The sequence below is a fragment of the Mesoplodon bidens genome, assembly GCF_964165515.1.
Source record: "Mesoplodon bidens genome assembly, chromosome: 8".
In the NCBI taxonomy this organism is placed as follows: Eukaryota; Metazoa; Chordata; class Mammalia; order Artiodactyla; family Ziphiidae; genus Mesoplodon; species Mesoplodon bidens.
In genome coordinates this window covers 7,627,340-7,634,613 of record NC_138165.1, presented here as the reverse complement: position 1 = coordinate 7,634,613, position 7,274 = coordinate 7,627,340, and the positions used below count along the sequence as shown (strand labels likewise).

Below are 7,274 nucleotides of genomic sequence, written 5' to 3'. Positions count from 1 at the left end.
CAGCGACCTGGATTTTGGAGAGGGCAAAGCTAAGCACTTCACTGAAATCAACAATCTCGTTTTGTGCTGATCATTCCTGCCAGTGTGTCATTTGGCGGATATAAGAGTTCTGCACAGCCAAAGAGGGGGAATAAAAGCCAATCTGACCCCTCCCTCCAGGTGCCCACCCACTTTGAGGTCGGTTGGCACCATGGCACACATGAGGATGCAGAGGAATTCCCAGACGGTTGTGTAACAGCCTCAGTGTAACAGATAGGCAGGTGTCACAAAGCATGGATGCCCCGAATCAAACCAGCTTTATCACATTTCACAGTGTTTCAGGCCTCCCCTTCCCAGCCCTGATTCCACGCAGGGCCCTGAAATCGATATGTGCCCTGGAGAACACAGGAGGGCCCCCATCCAAAAGTACCTCGGCAGGATGTGCCTTAGTCCTGCTGCCCGAAACAGGCCCCCCAGCTGCCTAGGAACTCGGGAGATGATGGCAGTTGCAGGGCATTCCGTTTACTTCTGGCGCCAGTGGTTTCACGGGCATCTGTTCTCGCTTGGCAGCCCCCAGGAAGCAGAGATAATGTAGACTGGGAACTCTGCTTACGGGATTATGAAATATGCTCAGTCATTTGTAATAAGGCAAGGAAAAGTGTTTGCCCCCAAAACATAGTTCTGTGGGTTGGCACTGGAAAAGAGAAGTTCTCAGTGGAGAAGATGAATCGAGTTGGAAATTCACCTTTCCCTGGAATCCCTGCTTGCCTGTGCCTGCTGTCACTGTTGCAATGACCTCCTCCCCACCTGTTGGTCTGGCCCAAGGTGGACCAACATAATGCCCTGCAGAGACTGGGCTGGGAGCCCAAGAGAAGCATGGAACTAGGAGGTCTGTAATGGATGCTGCAAGGGATGGCTCCCTGCAGAGCTCTTGGTCTCCCCCAGACCCTTCTCAGCCACATCACTCGGGAGGATGTGCACAGATCCCTGGATTCTTGGGGTCTCTACCAAGAGTCAGAAGCTAAACTTGCTCTCCCAATCTGCTAGAAACTGCAGCCTTCACTGTCCAAGTTCTCATGTGAGAATTTGTCTCTTTCTTAAGTGAGTCCAACAAAAAAAGCTGCATTAATTGTGGGAGACCCCACCTCTGACTCACACGGTCATGGCTTGACTGCAACATCCCCTGAAGGAAATCAAGGCACAAATGGTGCAGCATGCTCAGTAACAGCTGTGGTGGGGTGGAATGCGATTGGAAGGTCAACATAGCAGAGAGGTTAAGGGCAGAGCCTCCGTGATCAGACAGCCTAGCCCACTACCTCCCAACTGTGAGACCATGGCAAGTCACTCAACCTTGAGCCTTGGTTTCCACACCTGTAAAATAGGGTGGTAATAATGCCTATCTCATTAGATTATAACTGAGTAATAAAAGTTTAAATGAAGCAAATACTTTGGTGCCTGGCACATAATAAGCCCTCAGTAAATAAAACTTGTTGTTCTTATTGATATATTCCAACAATGCCCTGTTAGGGAAAAGTTTCTGGTTAACTACAAAGTTTCTACTGGCCAATCAGCCTTAGCTGCCCAGCACTCCCTCATTTTCAAGCTGGGTCCTGAGGCTCTGAGTCTAGACTCTTCGTAGGGGTCTGGCAGAGTAACAGGGCATAATTTACTAGAGGCCAGTAGTGCTTGCCCCATGGACAGTTCCTTGTAGCATATGGGCAGAGGTGGACAGTCAAGCTGGCCAGACCATCTCACTTGGGCATCAATCCCATGGGGCTGATCATCCAGGTATGAAGTCAAGAAACAGACCTCAGCATTCTCCCCATGACCTTCTGGACTCAGGTAGATGTATGACCACCTATATCCCACCCCAGCACTTCACACCTGCTCCTCTCTCTGCTGCAATGCTCTTCCCCCTGCTTCTCTTGGCTCAAGCCAACTCATCACTTGGGTGCAGCCTAAATGGCACTGCCTGTGAGCCACCCTCCTGGATTTCCCCCATTATTCTTTTGTCACCCTGAATTTTTACTGACAGCACCTATCACAACTTTTAGTTATATGCTTATTTGAAAGTTGGTTTATTTGCTGTCTCTCACTCTATCTTATCATCTTCTTCGTTTATTACTGTACAGTCAGCACCTGGCAGAGCCATCACTTGATTTGTTGAATGACTGATGGAATGAATAAATGAATGGATGAATGAATGAATCCCAGTGGGCTGTATCAGGTTGAACCATATAAAATTACCATTATTCAATCATCTTTAACCTACAAAAACAGCAACTGCATGTATTGACCTAATATTTACCATATGGGAAATTTACCTTCACTTATGTATGATGAATTTATACTTATATATTATAAAGGGCATAAGAAGCCATCTGTTAGTGCAGGCTCACCTCACTCATTGGGAGCCCATACAGTATCTCCAGAAATGTAACACACGTGAAGTACATATAACTGTCCTTGATTCATACGTGATGAAACCAAGCAGCGGAGTTCAATGGCCCACCCAAGGTCAGTGCTGCTCATGGTTTAGATTATACACATGTGTGTTTACATATACCAGCAAATTTTAAAGCCCACATTCAGTAGCAAAAAAAAGCTTTGCAAATTGAGGGAACATATATGGTTGAATTTAAAACAACACAGTTAATAAAATGTTTTTACTGGTTTGGAACTTAATGGCAAGTGGGGTTTTATTGATTTCATTCGTTATACTCACCATTAACTCAATAAAATTGCTTTTTAATTTAACTCAAGTGCTCTTAGCTCACAGTTTTTGAATTCAATAAGAGTCATTTTTAAATTCACTTTATTGCTTTGCTCATTCTTAATTAAGCATTTCTGTGAACTTGAACAAGACCCCTTTGCAAATAGATGCGTTTCTGTAAATACGCTTCTATGTATACTCATTACCATCTTCTAGCCTTTGAATCTGATCACAAGTCAATGGGCACAATCACCAGTCAATTTCCTCATTAGTCAGAAAGTTGTGGCTGATATCAAAGCCTGGTAAGGGTAGAAATTATGTGATTATTAAATTCTGACAGGTGTCCTTCTAATTTTCATTGTGACAGTAACTGCTATAAGTTGTGCAATTTTATTCAATAGTGTTGAAAACTTTAATTGACATATAAAACTTTGGCAAATGTAAAGATAAGCTAGTTATTGTTAACTTTGGCATCATTCTGGACATTATTTGAAGCAGCAGACTGGTTTCCTCACTCCCTACCGGCACACTCCCAAGCAGCAGTAAAAATCTATAATTGGTTCTGACAAATGCTGCTTATATTTGCTTTAGGAATGTTCTTTAGGTGTTCCACTACCACTATTTCCCCAGAAAAACCTAGATTTGAGGTTATAGTACAAGTTCTACAAGTGGCATTGTTACCACATAAAAACTTTATTAGCAATTTACAATCTTAAGCCTTTTTAATATTAAAAATTCCTCAAAATTGACATTCCCATAAACATTGGCCAAAAAAAAAGTTCATCACTCCAGTAGTCTGCTGAGTGCAAACATATTTTCCATGCACTCCTCATCTTCCCATTCCTCTTACTGCCTGTAAGAGTCAGTGACTTTACCTCCACTATAGAAAAAAAAAATGCAAAATTTAACAGAGAAGGATATTTCCTATTTTCTCAGGCCCTAGTGTAAAAGCCAGGGCACATTAATTTTCTGAAATTAATTGATTATTAATGCATCTACCTTCTCTCTCCATGGTATGTGGGAGTGACATTTTATGGGACATTGTATGAGACAAAATTGTTTTGGTATGGTGCTCTCTGAGGTAGAAGATTAAGTTAACGATCTTGTTTAAACTCCAGCCACAGGCATTCAGCCTCCTCTAAACCCAGCTTCAGTGTGTCACAGGCCCACAGCTCCACTGGTGCTGGGAGAGGCATGTCTCCTGAGGGCGAGAGAGGCATGGAGGACAGTAAGGCAGGTGGATCCTCCTGCACCCTTTCTCTAAGAGAAGAAGTAAAAGAAAAATAAATAAAACGTGAAAGAATTTATCAATGAAAGCAACAGACCAAAATAGCAGAAGATGGGGAACAAAACCGAGCTGGGTGTACATGTTCTCACAGCAAGCCTGGGGGAAGGGGAGATAATCATAAAAGTATGTGTGAAAGTCAGTGTGTCAAGGCATCACAAAGCCTGCTCAGATGGGACAGAGGCAGTGTTTGTAGCAAAAGAAGGGCAGAGCCACGAAATAGCACACAGACTCCCCCAAAATGAGCCTGAGGGTGGCTGGCCAGTAATGTGTGCAGCCACTGACAACTCAGACCACAGGCATCCACTACAATATCAAAACTTCTTTTAAAAAACATTCATGGGGGCTTCCCTGGTGGCGCAGTGGTTGAGAGTCTACCTGCCGATGCAGGGGACACGGGTTCGTGCCCCGGTCCAGGAAGATCCCATATGCCGTGGAGCGGCTAGGCCCGTGAGCCATGGCCACTGAGCCTGCGCTCCACAACGGGAGAGGCCACAACAGTGAGAGGCCCGCATACCGCAAAAAAAAAAAAAAAAAAAAAACATTCATGGCCATCCATATGTCCTCTTGGGAGAAATGTCCATTTAGGTCTTCTGCCCATTTCTTGATTGGGTTGTTTGTTTTTTTAATATTGAGCTGCATGAGCTGTTTATATATTTTGGAGATTAATCCTTTGTCAGTTTCTTCATTTGCAAATATTTTCTCCCATTCTGAGGATTGTCTTTTCGTCTTGTTCATCATCTTGTTCATAGCTTCCTTTGCTGTGCAAAAGTTTTTAAGTTTCATGAGGTCCCATTTGTTTATTTTTGTTTTTATTTCCACTACTTTGGGAGATGGGTCAAAAAGATCTTGCTGTGATTTACGTCAAAGAGTGTTCTTCCTATGTTTTCCTCTAAGAGTTTTATAGTGTCCGGTCTTACATTTTATATCTTTAATCCATTTTGATTTTATTTTTGTGTATGGTGTTAGGGAGTGTTCTAATTTCATTCTTTCACATGTAGCTGTCCAGTTTTCCCAGCACCACTTTTTGAAGAGACTATCTTTTCTCCATTGTATATCTTTGCCTCCTTTGTCATAGATTAGTTGACCATAGGTGCATGGATTTATCTCTGGGCTTTCTATCCTGTTCCATTAATCTATATTTCTGGTTTTGTGCCAGTACCATATTGTCTTGATTATTGTAGCTTTGTAGTATAGTCTGAAGTCCGGGAGTTTGATTCCTCCAGCTCCATTTTTCTTTCTCAAGATTGCTTTGGCTATTCGGGGTCTTTTGTGTCTGCATACAAATTTTAAGATTTTTTTGTTCTAGTTCTGTAAAAAATGCATTGGTAATTTGATAGGGGTTACATTGAATCTGTAGATTACTTTGGATATTATAGTCATTTTCACAGTATTGATGCTTCCAAACCAACAGTATGGTATATCTCTCCATCTGTTTGTGTCATCTTTGATTTCTTTCATCAGTGTCTTATAGTTAGTTTTCTACATACAGGTCTTTGACCTCTTTAGGTAGGTTTATTCCTAAGTATTTTATTCTTTTTGTTGCAATGGTAAATGGAATTGTTTCCTTAGTTTTTCTTTCTGATCTTTCATTGTTAGTGTATAGGAATGTAAGAGATTTCTGATTTCTGTGCATTAATTTTGTATCCTGCAACTTTACCAAATTCATTCATTAGCTCTAGTAGTTTTCTCGTGGCATCTTTAGGATTCTCTATGTATAGTATCATGTCATCTGCAAACAGTGACAGTTTTACTTCTTCTTTTCCAATTTGTATTCCTTTTATTTATTTTCCTTCTGATTGCCGTGGCTAGGACTTTCAAAACTATGTTGAATAATAGTGGCAAGAGTGGACATCCTTGTCTTGCTCCTGATCTTAGAGGAAATGTTTTCAGTTTTTCACCATTGAGAATAATGTTTGCTGCGAGTTTGTCATATATGGTCCCTATTATGTGGATGGCCAAGAAGCACATGAAAAGCTGCTCAACATAACTAATTATTAGAGAAATGCAAATCAAAACTACAGTGAAGTATCACCTCACACCGGTTAGAATGGGCATCATCAGAAAATCTACAAACAACAGATGCTGGAGAGGGTGTGGAGAAAAGGGAACCCTCTTGCACTGTCGGTGGGAATGTAAATTGATACAGCCTCTATGGAGAACAGTATGGAGGGTCCTTAAAAAACTAAAAATGGAATTACCATATGACCCAGCAATCCCACTACTGGGCATATACCCAGAGAAAACTAGAATTCAAAAAGACACATGCACCCCAATGTTCACTGCAGCACTATTTACAATAGCCAGGTCATGGAAGCAACCTAAATGCCCATCAACAGATGAATGGATAAAGAAGATGTGGTACATATATACAATGGAATATTACTCAGCCATAAAAAGAAACGAAATTTGGTCATTTGTAGAGACGTGGATGGACCTAGAGACTGTCATACAGAGTGAAGTAAGTCAGAGATAGAAAAACAAATATCATATATTAATGCATACATATGGAATCTAGAAAAATGGTACAGAAGAACTAGTTGGCAAGGCAGAAATAGAGACACAGATGCAGAGAACAAACGTATGGACACCAAGGGGGGAAGTGGGGGTGGGTTGGTGGGATGAATTGGGTGATTGGGATTGACATATATACACTCATATGTATAAAATAGATAACTAATAAGAACCTGCTGTATATAAAAATAAAATAAAATAAAATTCAAAAGAAAAAAAAAAAAACAGGCAGCTTCTTCTGGTGGGACTAAGGTGCAGCTGTATAAGTTGAAGGACACCAGCTGTGGAGTCTGTGCATTTTGGAAGATTGAAATCATGGCAGGTCCAAAAACTGGATGCCCAGTTCCAATTCACTGGTATCAAAAAATATTTCAACACTTACACTCTCACAGGGAGAATGAATTGTGTACTGGTCACATACGAAGGTATTGCTTTGATAGTCTTATACTTTAAGTTAAGGTCTAAAAGAACTCCATCTGTGAAAGCAACATAAATGGATTCTAAACTGTACCTCATCTGTTATGCTCCCATGCCTGAAGAAGCTAATGTCAACTCATCATGTGATACTCAATTTGTACAATAAATTATGAACCTGGAAAAATAAAGAGTTAGTTGCTCAGTTAGTAAAAATGGAAAACAACTGACACTTTTTCCCACACTCTTCCAGTGGATATCTATACTCAGACACAGAGCAGCAGTCCTGTTTACAAGTAACGAGCAGGTGGCCTCCAGCAGACCTCTAGAAATGGTCCACAGATGAGGAGCTGTTTCCTCCTGCTCTTG

The 7,274-nt window shown here is 41.3% G+C and overlaps 1 pseudogene across 1 annotated transcript; it reads left to right on the top strand.

Moving 5' to 3' along the window:
• The first annotated feature begins 6,806 nt into the window (after window positions 1-6,806).
• On the top strand, window positions 6,807-6,984 carry LOC308621693 (ATP synthase membrane subunit K, mitochondrial-like; annotated as a pseudogene). The gene has a single exon. The product of its transcript is annotated as an ATP synthase membrane subunit K, mitochondrial-like (transcript).
• Window positions 6,985-7,274: the final 290 nt, after the last annotated feature.